This window comes from Pezoporus occidentalis, unplaced genomic scaffold (assembly GCF_034315485.1).
Source record: "Pezoporus occidentalis ecotype Australia unplaced genomic scaffold, CSIRO_AGI_Poc_V1 ctg91, whole genome shotgun sequence".
NCBI lineage: Eukaryota > Metazoa > Chordata > Aves > Psittaciformes > Psittacidae > Pezoporus > Pezoporus occidentalis.
This window is the reverse complement of record NW_026916273.1, coordinates 2,018,317-2,032,954: the sequence shown is the minus strand read 5'-3', so window position 1 is coordinate 2,032,954 and position 14,638 is coordinate 2,018,317. Positions and strand designations below refer to the sequence as shown.

At 46.0% G+C, this 14,638-nt stretch overlaps 1 long non-coding RNA gene across 5 annotated transcripts in view; it reads left to right on the top strand.

Annotated features, from left to right (window-relative positions):
• LOC134156906 (uncharacterized) overlaps positions 1-14,638 on the top strand; it is a 40,446-nt gene that overhangs the window by 6,478 nt on the left and 19,330 nt on the right. Inside the window, exons 3-4 of one of the 5 annotated variants that reach the window (XR_009962120.1) lie at positions 11,203-11,364; positions 12,130-12,512. The exons of 2 other annotated variants lie outside the window; for them this stretch is intronic. This is a non-coding gene — a long non-coding RNA (uncharacterized LOC134156906). 2 more of the 5 variants (XR_009962119.1, XR_009962118.1) reach the window with 2 other exon arrangements.

The following is a 14,638-nucleotide window of genomic DNA, read 5'->3' as shown; positions in this document are numbered from 1 at the left end:
TAGTCTAGACCGTGCAATGTGCTGGGGGGCATTCATAGACATCAAGGAGATGTAGGCCTTGGGTTCAGGACTGGATCCAGGCTTCAGCAGTTTCATGTTTTGAAATTTCCCTATCACAGTACAACCACATATCAAAGGGTTTGCAGAGCCCTGCATGCCTTTGGCATGGAGGTGAACACGCAGGAAGGAGAGCTGAGGTGTGTCCATCCTTCACAGAGTATCAGCGAAGCATGAAATGGGCTGGAGGTACAGGGCTGCAAAGACATCATCCGGTCATGTACATCCTCTTTTCTGCTAGGTCTGATGCAGAAAATAACCTGGTGAGCCCCGAGGACTAAAGCTCTTCTGCCTTTTCTGAGAAGTGCCATGTGCAGCATGCAGGCACAGAGAGCTCCACTGCATTCCCATCTGTCTGCTGGGGACACGTCAGGATCCATGCCAAACCATGGATTAAAATAACATTAACACCATCTACTTCAGGACATTGTATTCAGGCAGTCCTACCATGAGCTAAATCTTTCTGACTTACAAGGAAATTATTATTCTCAGCTTGCATATAGGCAGTCAGAAAGTTGTGTTAGAAGCTCTAGCACGCCATGGTGTGTTTTTATGGTTGGTTTGTGGGGTTTTAAGTCAAATTGGTTTCTTTCAGCAGTTGGAGAAAGAACACAATTAGAGGGCAAAGACAGGGAGTGATGCTGGGATGATTTGCTTCAGTATAAGTTAACTTGCAGCCAGCAATCACCTTTGCTTAGATTTCATTTTAATGGGAATTTTCTCAGTCACTGTTTGAGATGAGAAGATGTGGATAGATCTTTTTTCAGCAGTTCAGTGCTTTTAGCTGCAAAACTGTAATGGAATGAAAAATGCAGTTTGGAAAGGAACCAACACTGTTTGTTTTGTTCTGCAGTTTCCCCACTGTTGAAAACATGAAAACAAACTCTAACAGCAGCTCACAACTGGAAGGAATTAACCAAGTAAATACAGGAGCTGCAGCTTGCGAAAGCTGCTTTCAAAAACTGGATGAAGGAACCACTGAATCCCTGCAGCTCCTCAGCACCCACTGGTTGGGCTGCTGCTGCCAGAGCAGCTTGTGGCTGCTGGCATTGCTCTCACCTGTGGCACCAATGGCTCGGTGGAGCTGCCAGGACAAGCTCTTGCACGGGACACCTTATATTAAAACAAAGGTACAAAATATTTATAGGAGCCTTCAAAAGATCTGTCTGTCACCCATCTGGCTTCTTTATTCAGATACAATGCGCTGTTCCCAACGTAACTAGTCCTTCTCTAGTTTAACGTGTTGAGGCTTTTAAGACCCGCTGCTCTCCATCATTTCACAGGAGCTCTCCAGCAGATCTGGTGTGTCAGAAATTAGTCTATGTATATTTGCTTAGTTAGTGTTTCAGCTTTTATCAGTCCATCCTGGCTAGACACGTGGCAAGCTCTGGCCTCCTATTTCTACCGTTTGGTTTTACTTTCCTTCAGGGATTTTTCTCTTTCCCGTTAATCCTGCAGCTTGCATCCTCAGGAAAACAAATTAAATATATTTTTTAAAGCGCTCTGGACTTCTGCTTAAATGAAACCATCTCCTATAAACCCCTTCTGAGCTCCAAGAAATCTTGTGATAAAGCCTCTGATGCAAACTTCTCAAGATTGGCTGAGAAACTGAAAAAGTGCATATTTGCTTGAGCAGAACAAATATTTATAGGAGCCTTCCAAGCTCTGTCTCCTGCCATCTGGCTCTGCCGCAGCGGAGGCGCTGGAGCCTTCCCCTCGCCTACACGTGCGGCGGGGGGAGCGGGGCACAGCCGCGGCTGCACTGCCAGGCACTGACTGCGTTCAGTGCCTCGGGGCTTTTCCTCCCTCTCCTCCGCGAGCGAGAGAAGTTGCTAGGCTCGATTTTCCCACTAGAGGACAGGAATGTATCGGCGAAGAGCGGCGGAGCGCGGGGAGCCCGCTTTTAGTTTCGTAAGGGAAGGCAAGGGGAAAAGATGCAGTTAGGGTGTGGGCATCTAGTGATGTAGGGTGCTAAGCGTCTGCCAGGCGTTTTAGGGGGAGGGAAATAGAGAATGAACTCTGGCAGTTAATTCTAGAGGTACAAACAGTGGAAGAGGAGGTGTGGTGCTCCTCAGGGCTGCTTATTGGCACGGGCCTTGCTCACCATCTTTGCTGGTGACAGGGATTGAGCACCCTCAGCAAGTTTGTTGATGGCACCAAGCTGTGTGGTGCTGCCAACACTCTGGAGGGAACGGTTGGATCCAGAGGGACCTTGGCATACTTGAGAGGTGGGCCAATGCCAGCCTCATGAAGTTCAACAAGGCCAAGTGCAAGGTCCTGCACCTTGGTCAGGGCAATCCCAGGCACAGATATAGGCTGGGAGGAGAACGGATTCCAAGCAGCCCTGAGGAGAAGGACTTGGGGGTGTTGCTCGATGAGCAGCTCACTATGGTTTGGCAGTGTGTGCCTGCAGCCCAGAACCACCCCACCCTGGGTGCTGGGCTCTCAAGCAGGACGGGGTTCTCCCCCTCTGCTGTGCTCTGGGGAGACCCCCCCCTACAGCCCTGATCCAGCTCTGGGGCAACAGCACAAGAGGGACGTGGAGCTGCTGGAGCCAGTCCAGAGGAGGCCATGGAGATGCTGCGAGGGCTGGAGCAGCTCTGCTCTGGAGCCAGGCTGAGAGAGCTGGGCTGGGTCAGCCTGGAGAAGGGAAGGCTCCTGAAGGGGAGACCTGAGAGCAGCTCCAGTGCCTGAAGGGGCTGCAGGAAACCTGGAGAGGGGCTTGGGACAAGGGCGTGTAGGGACAGGACAAGTGGGAATAGCCTTAAATTGAAAGAGGGTAAATTTAGATTAGATATAAGGAAGAAATTCTTTGCTATGAGGAGGTGGTGAGACACTGGCATAGGTTACCCAGAGAAGCTGTGGCTGCCCCATCCCTGGCAGTGTTCAAGGCCAGGTTAGACAGGGCTATGACCAACCTGGTCTGATGGAAGGTTTCCCTGTCCATGGCAAGGGGCTTGGAACTAGATCTTTAAGGTCCCTTCCAACACCAACCTTTCTAGGATTCTACGATTTTGCTTTAAGAATATTAGTTTTAGCAAACAATTGCAGGTGGTATTGGAACAAGGGGTAAAGTTAGTGATGGGGTATTCTCAAAACCGATACTTCCACTGACTGGCACTGGGAATTTGTCTCATTCCTTTCCTGGACTCTGCAGGAGAAGAAATTCAGCATTCCCAGGCTTGTTGAATCAAAATAGCTCTGCAGTTGCCTTTGCTTTAGGGATTGCCTGTTTGCACAGAAGATTTTTCATCTGAACCCCAGGAATATTTGCTTTTCCCTTTCCTCCTTCCCCAAAGATGTCTGGTTTGCAGCAGCGTGTAGGTCCCTTTTGCTGAGCTGCCTGCAGAGCTACTTGGGAAACCAAACACAGCACTCCAGATTTATTAAAATGCATTGCTTGCTTTTTGTCAGCAGTGCTGATGTTGGTGAGAACAACAGGGCAAACACCTTAATAGGCAAGCCACGAGATGGTGTAGTGTTTATCTCTCACACACACAAAGTTTGGATATGGCTCAGCTATTGCGTACAGGCAGTGGTGGTATTAGTTTTGAATGCTGTTGGAATTAAGTACAACTGGGCCTTTATAGAAGCCCAGAGAGCTGCTGAGCCAAGTACTGAGCTGCAGAGCCAATTGTCCCCAGGACTGTAGTCTGGACCCAGACCCAGTGCAGGGCACCCTTGTGGGTGCAGATCTTTGGGGCAGTACTGTGGCAAAAGAAAGCTTTCAGCAGGCTCAGACTGGGCACAGAGGCTGAAAGACCCTGTCACAATGGAGGTATGGGGTGCTGTGAGGACTGGTACTGTGTGTCTGCCACTCTCCATCCACACTGATGAAATAGGAGTGAAGGAGGCAGCTCTTCAGGTGCTTTGTTGGGTGAGTGTATTACAGAGATAGAAAAAACCCATGCAGCACTAACTTCCTGTGTGCAGAGTCACCCTTCCATAATGCAGAGAAGCACCAAAACGCTCCTTCTCCACACACAGGAGAGAGAATAGTCTCCTCTGCTGCCAGAGCTACAGAAGTACTCCAATTAGATAAGTTTTACTGGTAGGGGTATTTTTTATCTGAAAAACCTCTGGCTGTTGTCCAGGTCTTCTAGGTCTTTTTTTATGTGAATAAATATTACAAACATATAACAGAGAGATAAAGAGCCTCCCTGAATAGCTGCACAAAGAGACAAAAGGGTAGCATTGAATTCCTGAAATAGAAATGCATCAGTGGATGTAGATGGATCTCACCTGTGAGAATTGAAGTCCCTTTTCTCTGATTGCCTAGTTGTGGCCAGCTGGGTTTTGCATCCCCTCTCAAAAGGCAGAGCCATTTGTTTAAAATGCTTAACCTTTGCTTAGGAGTTGCTTCAGTAATGACTCATGGAGGAGGCTGCAGTGAATTGAATCACTACTCAAATTGTCTACTGTGTGAAGAATATAGTTGCAGAAAAAAGGTTAGCAAAAAATCTCTAAGGTCTCAGGTGATCTCAGCCCCAACTGCTGTAATCGTTTTAACTTGCTAACTGCTGCAGTCTGGGCTCAGCCTCACTGCTGATGGCACTTTCCACTGCAAGATTGTTCTCCTACTTTTCTTTGGATTATGTTGGTATTGCCCAATGTCTAAATATAGAGTAACTCAATGTTTCCATTCATTGCTTTTGTACGTAAAACGTGTTAATCTGTTCTAAGCAGCAGAGCATCGTCTATAAGCTGGTATTTCGGCACTTCATTTGGTCTGTAGCTATTTCAACTTTCCTGAGCTGTTTGAAGGGGAAATGTGTTCTGGCACAGAAAACAGAGCTGCAGCCGGCCCACTGCTCAAAAGCACTGAGGTTTCTTCAGCTGGTGGGACTTTTCTGTCAAAGAAGTCCAGGCCTGCATGGACATGCTGAAATTGTGGTGGTAACATTGCAGACATGATTTCCTGCTTCAAAAGGAGGCATTTTGTTTCTAGCAGGTCAAGGACTGGATCAGAAAGGTAAGGACTTTCTGAGGAGGTTTAAGTTTTGCTCTCTAAGGGTAACAACTACATGGAGAAACTGGTCCTAAGGACAGCAAGGGCAAGGGGATAAGTTCTAACCAGGGATGTCTGTGAGCAGTCTCAACAGGAGGTGTCCGAGATATCAGTGTTTCCAATAAGCTGTATAAGCAGTCCTGCTCCTTTCTGTGCTGATGAGTAAGCCAGTCCTCAGCTCTCTGGCCAGCAGAGTTCACACAGCCTCCAGCAGCAGAGCAGACAGCCTCCAGCACCTCTGGTCGTACTCAAGAAGTGCTGCCTTGGGAGCTGTGGGAGAGGAAAGGAATTAGCAGCCAGCTCTCCTGCTGTAGGCAGAGGTGCCTGGTACAGCCTGGGTCCTGCAACCCTCCCAGCCTGTGCCCATCGCAGGCTGTGGGAAGGACCTGTGCAAACGGCAGGGCTGTCACGTTGTCATATTTCATCACCTTTCCTTATTCATAATTGACTCGGTTTTGAACATCCCATGTTGATTCAAGCCAGGGAGAGCCTTGCAGCTCCAAAGTAACTAAGTGGAGTGACTAAGCACTTCATGGGTATCTGAGTAACCTGTTGGATTGCATGGGGCACACAAAACCTCGATTTCCCACAGTGAGTTATGAAATAATTACATCATAACTGGCAAAGCTGTTGCTTTTAAGGAGGATAAATTTCCCAAGGGCAATACTAAGTTGACAAGCTTTCAGCTCTGGTGTGTCATTTACTGCTCTTTCTTGTGTTGACTTTTTATAGTGGTTTCTGTGGAGCGAGTGGTTACTCAGCCAAAATAATGTGGCAGAACGAGACCCTCAAATTGGGTCTGGGATTTCATCATGGAGCTTTTCACATATCTCAACAAACATTAATGTTAGGAGAGATCACTTATCAGTGACCAGTTTGCTTCCCAGCCCACACTGCTGAAAACACCTAGAGTTCTTGCAGTGCTCCCAGGAGTTATTGGCAGAAGCAGCTCCCTGGAGCTAAAGTGGAAGAGGCAATTTAACGTGACTAAAGTTTAAGAAATGCTCCTCTCTAATACAAGCAACCTGTGATGAATTATCACTCCTCCTAGGGTTAGAATATAAGCCCAACAACTTATACCTGGCAGCCTTTAATAGCTGTGCATATGCAGCCTCTTCGCTCTGCAACCCAGGAGAATGGCTTCTTAATATTCCTCTTAAGGACTTAGTGTTTGTGCTGGGTTTCCTGTAAATTCATAGTGTTTCATTTGCAGCCAAGCTGCAACAAAACCCACAGAACGATTAGGAAGCCTTGCACGTACATACAGAAAATGCAGTCACAAGATTGCTAAATAGAAATTGCTCTATCTTTAAATGATCATGAGCTGTCAGCTGTTCCTTTGTTCGGATTATTATAGACACACATAAAACACTTGATTGAATGCTCCAGTTTTCACCAGCTAGAATCCAGACGGATGTCTGATAAAATAACAAACACACCCCACTCCACCCCTCCTCAAAATCCCCTTCCTGCTTGTGCTGAATTTCTCCCTGTATTGAAGCCAGTATTTCATGGACTAAATTGGACAAAGCAAGCAAACAATCTCCTTCCTATTGGTTTCCAAATCAAATCATTGTTAATCACATCAATATTCCCTGCTGATTCAACAGTCTCAGTGGCTAGCTTTCTGGCTCAAACATGCTCCTCTGCATGGATGCTGTGGAGCCCTCTGTGTGTGCTGCCCACATTTGCTATTAATTATTGCTGGAAGCACTCAGGTCTGATTCTCTCACCTCTTCTTTCTCCTCTAGTTTTCCCTCATGCAGCAGGGAAGAAACAGAAATACCATTCTTCACTTGATGTTGGATTTCTAACCTAACCTCTTCCAGTGATGTGAGCCTAGTGCTGAAGTACAGATCCAGGGCGCCACTGGCTTACCTGTAAGCAATCACAATGCCTCAGCTGCTGGTAAACGTGGCAGACATCTCAGTGTGGTGAGCTGCTAATTTCTGGGGCAAAAATCTGCTCTTTTGTGGTACAACTCATATGGGTGGTGTGACAGCTTAGAGGGGTTCAGAGCCTGCCTCCTGAGGCTCTGCTGGTTGCAGAGCAGAAGCCCTCTCCTGCAGACATTTGTCCAAAGGATTAATTTGAAATCCATGTGCATCTCTTTATGCTCAGTGAGACTCCCCTTATGCTCCAACCTGAGCAAGTGCCTGTGCTCTGGGAGGATGGCAATGAGGGCAGAAACAGCAGAGCTGCAGTCTGACTGTGGCAGGAGCAGCGCTGGCACTGGCAGTCTGATGTGGGAAGGGATGTGGCAGGACTTGGGATCAGCTCCTGCCCCCTCAGCAGCTCTGCCTGAGGTCAGGTCTCACGGCAGGCAGAGAACAGCGCCTTCCCTCCGTTGTAAAAGAGAGCAGAACGGAAGAAAAGATGGCAGCCTCAAACATGACTGTTTCCAGCAATAACAAGAAACCCCAGCAGTGCCCAGAGACAAACCAGCACACTCAAACACACAGAACACATCGCAGCCCAGCGGAGAGGAGCCTGCCTGACACCAAATTAGTGGTCAGTCTGAAAAGGAGATGAGGCTTGGAGACCAAAATACTGTCTACCAGTTAGACACAGCTCACAGGAACACTGTCTGTGCACACGCAGACAGAAATGGTTGGGAAATCATACCCTGCCGTTTGACATGTAGTAAATGTACCCTGTCAGATAAGCAAGAATCCAGGACTATATCTGTAACATCTATTAGCAATGGTAAATTAATTAAAAGTATGAACTAATTAACCTGCCTGCTCTCTGCCCCTTCCTTTGCCAGGGCAGTGAGTCTCATCCTGCTGTAAGCCCCACAGCAGCCTGTGCTGTGTCCTGGGCAGCCCTGGTTTTGCTAATGGCCCGCATGCTGCTCCCTGTGCATCTGGGGACCAAGGTGCCCTCTGCTTAATGAGGCCACTGACAGCCTGATGATGCTTTCTGTGAAAGTGTTCTCCCTTACCCCTTTCCTAAAGCTGTCTGCAGGCTGGCTATGACATGCCCTTAGGCTGGTGTGCGAGCTACAGAGTAGGGTCACCAGCAGAGGCTCAGATTGAAAAAGGGTTTTGAAGGGTCTCTGCCTTAGAAGTGGAAGCCTGCTGAGGTGAAGAGGGCTCTAGAAAGACACATAAACTTCTCATAAGATGGTTAAGATGAATTTAGGAAGTATTGGAGAAGCACACAGACCTTTGAACTATCCTTTAGCAGAATAGGCTTTGTATAGCCTCAAGGAAGCTTTAGCTAAGGGCAAATTTAGGCTAGCTTCATATCTGCAGTGGTTAACCTTCTACAGACCACTGCGTGCTCTGCAAATGGCAGAGACTCTGCACAAGCTGGTGAGTGCAGCAGGAGGCTATGCAGTAGCTGCACTGTCAGCCCATGGCAGTGCTACAGGTGCTGCATGCTGTGAGAGCTGATCTTTATTCTCTTACTGTCACGTTTTCCTGTCTGCTCACTTGTAAATCAAATTGCCATGTTCTCTGATGATAACGTTTTACTCCTCCTGAAGTTACTGTTTGCAAAGTCGCATCTCTGCAGTGCTGTTTTCCCCTCTGAATAATCATTTTCATAATCTGAACCTGAAAAGAAAATCCAAACAACTACCATGGAAGAAAGGAAAATTCTCACAGAATAAATTTCCATAGACTCTGTTAAATTTCCCTGTAAATGCATATTACTTCTGGAGCTCCCCATGAAGACAGCAATGAGGAGGATTATTGTGCTCAGTTTTTACCTACTGACCCTACCAAATACTTTCCTCAGCGTGCTATCAGAGGTGCTGTAGAGCTGATGCATTTGTTATTTTCTGTTTAATAGAGCTGATATTCAAATCGAGTGATATCCCTTGTCACAAATACAATTTCATCCTCCTACTGCACTTTCCAAGAACAATGCAATGACCTCGCTGTTAGATACTGTGCTTGGTTTATTACTTTAAAATATGCTAGCACTTTGTTCGTAATAGGTTTGATAGCTTAAGCAATATAGGTGCTGAATTTTTAATGGTAAAAATATGGTATTTATTTTATCTGTATTTGAAGAAGGAGCAGGAAACACAAGTACCTTGTGAGAAAACTTGGCTTTGTGAGACCAAGTCCAGCTTTGCAGTCATGCTGGATCATGGCAGCACCCTTTTTTGAGGTGACTCTGAAAACGTTGCAATTACTACAGATGATTTGTCATTTAAGAGTGTTATAAAAAATACTTCAGAGGCTCTTGCAGCACACAGGTGAGTTTTACCTTTATCATTGCAGCCCAGCAGAGAGGATCTGACCAGCCAGAAGATCTAAGCTGCATGAAGAGGGAGAAAGTCTTGCCTGTGCTCACAGCATCTTTGAATCAGTGGCAGAGATTTTTCTTGTCGAGGTGCTAAATTTGATGGAGGAGCATAGGCATGGGTTGGGCTTCAAGATCTTGTGGCCATTGGCCCCACCTGCCCTATTTCCTTCTGGTCTATTAAGTTCTATATTCAAGTCTAATGTGTCCAATTAAATGTGAGACTGAAACCCTACCAAGCATCCCAAAATTACCCTGCAGTGCGCAGAGCATGAAGCTGCAGCAGGGTAGGAGGGAGGGGACCAGCAGTGGGTCCTTGCAGCATGGAAGAGCTCGCAAGATCTCATGTTGCCAAAGTTCTGTGCTGCTTGACTCCTATCTGAGGAGTTTGTAGGTACACCAGTGATAAACAGCATTGCAGGATACTTTACATATGAAGCATCACTGCTTTCAGGGGCACCAGGCTTTCCGGAGAGAAGCATGGTGGCATTTCTGGATGAGGTAGTCTGCCCCTCTGCTCATGGTGGGCTTCACCTTGCCCTGCATAGCTGCCGCTTCTTCTCCTGACCTGGCCCCACACCATCCCCTTTCCTCAGGGCAGATATACACATTCCTGTTGATGCACCCACAGATGGCTTCACTGGTCTTCTCCTTGCTTGGACAAAAGTTGAAAGGCTGCACAAAACTTCCCAGGAACCTGGGGGTTCCCTGGGCAGAACTCTGCAGTGGTGTGGGGGAAGAGAGGAGATGTTTCAAGAAAGAACATCTGAGAGTATTTCTGCAAAAACCAGAAAATATTTTTAAAGCCTTGTGCACAAAATTTGGCTTCCTCTGAAACTGGAAATGGTCTCACAGCAACATATGCTAATTCATTAGATGAATTTCATTCATTGCAATGAACTATAGTAATTTCTTTCTACTTTTGAATGCAAATTGCAATTCAGCCTTAACTATGGCGGTATTCCCATTACACGGGGCTGAAGAATGTCTATAATATTTACTTTACTCTTGCTTTTAGCATAGCAAAATCTTTTCTCAATAAGCTTCATCTCCCCCCAGAGCAGCCTTTTGTGCTGTTCCTCACGTGTCAGTTTTGCACTGAGGGGTCAGCTCAGGGTAACAGCATCATCAGGTCCGTAGGTCTACTGGGCACCTGGGGGGACCATATTGTGACTTACTTCTTGTTTTGCTCCTGGTGGGAACTGGGTCTGTCCAACCTGCTGTGGTTTCTAATGCTCACAGAGCAGGAGTCTGCTGAGGCATAGCCAATATCTGGCTTATTTTTGCTTTAATTTAAATGAGAAATTAGTTGCTTAATAAATAGAGGAATTTGCTTCCATTTTGATTTGCAATTTGAATTAATGATTCTTCCAGCAGAAATGAACTACTCCAATAATAACAGCTTTATAACCTCAAGGCTTCCCTCTGGACTGCTTATGAAAATGCAGCATAACCTCCATCAGTATTGAACTCGTACTGAGCGTCATAACCAGTGAGAGAAGAGGAATAGCAAGAGGGAGTGGGAGAGGGGGAGAGAATGAGGTTTGCTCCCCCCCAGTGCATTACAGTGTTTCTTAAAAATGGTTTTGATAACTTTTTTCTACTCACAGTAGACTGGCTTGTTATTTACATGTGTTATTCTCTCTGTATGAGGCTAATGACTGCCTGAAATCATTCATTGGAAGCAATTGTTTGGACATGTCTCCAGGTACTTTAAAAGGTGATAAAGTACAAGATTTTTGTTATTGTTCAGCTCGCATCTGGAGTCAAGTCCAGCCTTTGTCTGGCATGCCAAGTCAATAGCCTCACTCTATATTCTGCTTGCATCTTTACCTTTCTTGAGCTTATTCTGTCTGACTTGATACTGCTGGGTGTTGTAGAGACAGGAGGAACTGTGTGCAGAAGAGAGAGCCCTGGTTTGCGGTGGGAAGCTGGTGTGAGGAATTAAAGCTCCTGTTGTGACAGAGATGACAACAAAAGCAGAAAGCTTCCTCGTGCGGAAGGAAAGCCCGTCAACTGAGACATTCAGGGCCGATACACCGGTATTGAACAGTGACTGTCACACTCATTTCCAAAGTGCCGTTATGGCAGCATAGGTCAGGCTTTTGAAGCTTCCTTGCCAAAGGCTGCCTGGCAAGGTTTCTTCCCACCACTGCAGCTGACTGGCAGGATTTGTTTCCACCTACGCTTTAGCATAACGGGCACATAAAGTACAGCGAAGAGTAAACAAATCCTCTTCAGTGCCCTCCCTTCCCATTCCAAAATCCTGGGGATTTTGTGTGCCCACTGCACGTAACAAGGAAAATCAACTCGAGGTTCCCTGTGGCAGGGGCCATCAGAGCCATACTCTCTGTCAGGCTCTGGGAGCTGCCTGCATTACAGCATACTTTCCCCACCATTTAACATCATCACTGCAACCTCCCACTGCCGTCACCCATCTCCAAAGGGCTGTTATTGCCCAGTCTTCAGATGCTGGTATAAGCAAATATCTCAAGCTGAGAAGTCTGGTATTGGTACATTACAGGAAAATCTCTCAACCTTAAAATTGCTTATGGTAAAAAGCCCCAGTGTACAGATATCACTGTCTAACACACCAAACCACCTCAGGAGTTTAGGAATAAACGTGGCATACACTGATGTGAATGTTTATGGGGTGAGGGAAGACTGGCACAAAATACAAAGAAGCTGTGTTTGAAGGAAATGCATCTTAACATAAAGGTATTCTAATCTTTACCCTTCAGTATTTAAGTCAGTGCAGCCATTATTAAAGCAATTAAAATGCAATTACTTTTTCATCTTTATTTCAGTTCTTGGATAATTAAAGCTGCTTTACATCAAGGGTGATCCATAAAGGAAGGCATTTTGCATGTGAAAAGCTGCAAAGGGTGGAAGACTTTGGGGTATCAGCAGTGAGCAGCAAGCAACTGAGATTGTTAATGCTACAGTAAGCTGCCTCCTTTTGCATCTCTATGGGATCATGGAAAGAGGCCACTTGCTGGATTTCTGTACTCTGTCTTGATTAAATGGCTGTTTCAATTTGATATTCACTCCTTTCATACTTGTAATCACTTTAAGATTTTCATTTTATAGTATTCACTTATTTAACTGCTTGTTTCCTGCCAAGTCTAAAAAAAGAAAGGCTTTTCCCTCCCTTCTCCTTGCTGCAATAAAGGCAAGAGTTTACACAAAATTACTTCTATATTTAAAGTCTCCTGATGTAAATCTCCGATCTCTTTAAATAGTCAGAGCTAGTAGATATTGCAAATAAGGGCTGGAGTGAAAGAGCCTGAAGCTGTTGGGGGAGGCTGACAACTGCTGCAAGCACACGGGCAGGCTGATGGGTGTCCCTGGGGCATGGGGAGGCTTGCGGCACCCCTGGGACCTGAGTGGGTGCCACCTCTCCCTTAATCTTCTGGAGGATTTTGGGGATTGCTGTGAGTCCTTTTCAGGTGTGTGCAGCCTGTGAGGCACCTGTGCCACCCCCAAGCTCCTGCAGTGCTGTGGGGTTGGGAATGAAAGAGCAGAGGCTGCTGGAGGCTCTGTCATGGGCACTTCTCCAGGGATGCAGGAAGAAGAAAGCTCTTCCCATGGGGCTGCAGTGATTGATTGCCAGGCTGCCAACAGCCGAAAAACAAACCTGTTTTGGCTCCTCATCACCTGAATTGAATATCATCTGCCTTGTATCTTCGCCAAGGTAATGGAAGAAGAAATACAGTCTAAATGTGCTAGAAAGGACAAAACCCTCTTCTTAGGTTTTAATTTTATTATTAGAGATTAAGGAAACCAACATATTCTCAGGCGTTTGCTGGACTAGTTAGCTTCATCACACTCATTTGTTAACACGTTTTTATTGATGTTGAGGGTGTAGCTTAAAGGCAGTGTGCAGTAGGAAAGTTAGAATTCATCTGTGGGGAGATGCCTTAGAGAGAGGATCAAAAATAGTGATCAAATGCCTGTGGCACTGCCTGTTTGCCAACGGGATCTGCCATCACTGTCCCCTTAGCAAAGCCAGTGAAATACTTTTGGGATTTTCAGAGGTGGCAGTGTTGAACCATCTGAGAAATTGGTATGGAAGGATTAGATGGCAGCTTCCTGTGGCCAGCCCTGACCCCAAGCATCTCAGCCAAGGTAAACTCCAGAGTCACCACTAGAAATGATGTCTGCAGGCACAAATGTCATTGTTCAGCTCAGATTGGATATACAGTTTCAGATTACAGCCTAATAGCAGGGCAAGACCCATCCAGCTAATCTCACCTATCCGGGAATTGCACTGTGATGTGAGCTGGGTTTAATTGCTCCATTTTAGGTAAAAATAGCTTTTGATGTGCTGAGAAACCCTGTGATTTGTGAATCCAGTCCTACAGAAACGTATTATGAACCACTTCTGCTTTTTTGCTCTCCAGAGCGCACTGGTTTTAGCACATACCCTCAGAGGGCACAGGGAAGGGCAGCAAGACTGGCTGATTAGCAGGCTTGCAGAAAATCAAATTGGTCCTAAAACTTGGCTGGCTGCAAAACATTCTCAAAGGAAAAGGCAGCTGTGGTGTGGCTCTACCATACCAAATCCACAGGCAGAGGGGACTAAAGTCTGCTTTTGCCTGCACTCAGTTGCAGTGCTGCAGTGTGAGTTTTGTTGGACCAATCCCTTGTGTACATGGGTTCAACAGTCTAACAGGGTGGTGGAGAAACTACTACCCAAAGAAAAACCTCTGTTTTATTAATCTATATACTAGGTCAAAAGTGAAAGACAATCAGCTAAGAAAAAATAAAGTTGTAAGCCTGTGGGCTTTTGAATGTCAAGCTGGGTCTGTCTGGGACCTGGATCTGTTTAGGATTTGTATCTGATTGCTAATAGACTGCCAGGATCTGGTCAGTCCATGGCACAAAGCTGGCCCAAGGTCCAGGACTGTGTAACTGCAGGGGTCTGCTTTCTAGATTTTCCTCACTATCAAAAGTCTTTTTCTTTCTTTCTAAATAAATATACTCAGAAGATGATACAAAGAGCAGTGAGTGGCAGGACTGTAGGTTGTGAGCCTCCTGCTTCTTGCTTAAGTTATAGTGAAAAGAATGATGAAATGAAGGACAGATACTGTGAGGGGAGATCTAAAATCTATAGTAAGAGTAGTTCAGCTAAAAATGCTGGAATCCAAAGGCTCCTTGCAGTGTGTGGAGTTTTTATGTTCAAAAAGCAGTAGTGTTTTTGATGATGTCTGAGGTCTGAAAAACCTTCCCTATCTTTTGTATGGATTTTCTTTAGACTTCTAAAATCTCAGTGATGATGAATCAATCCTATCTGAGCAGCTCTGTAAAAATCTC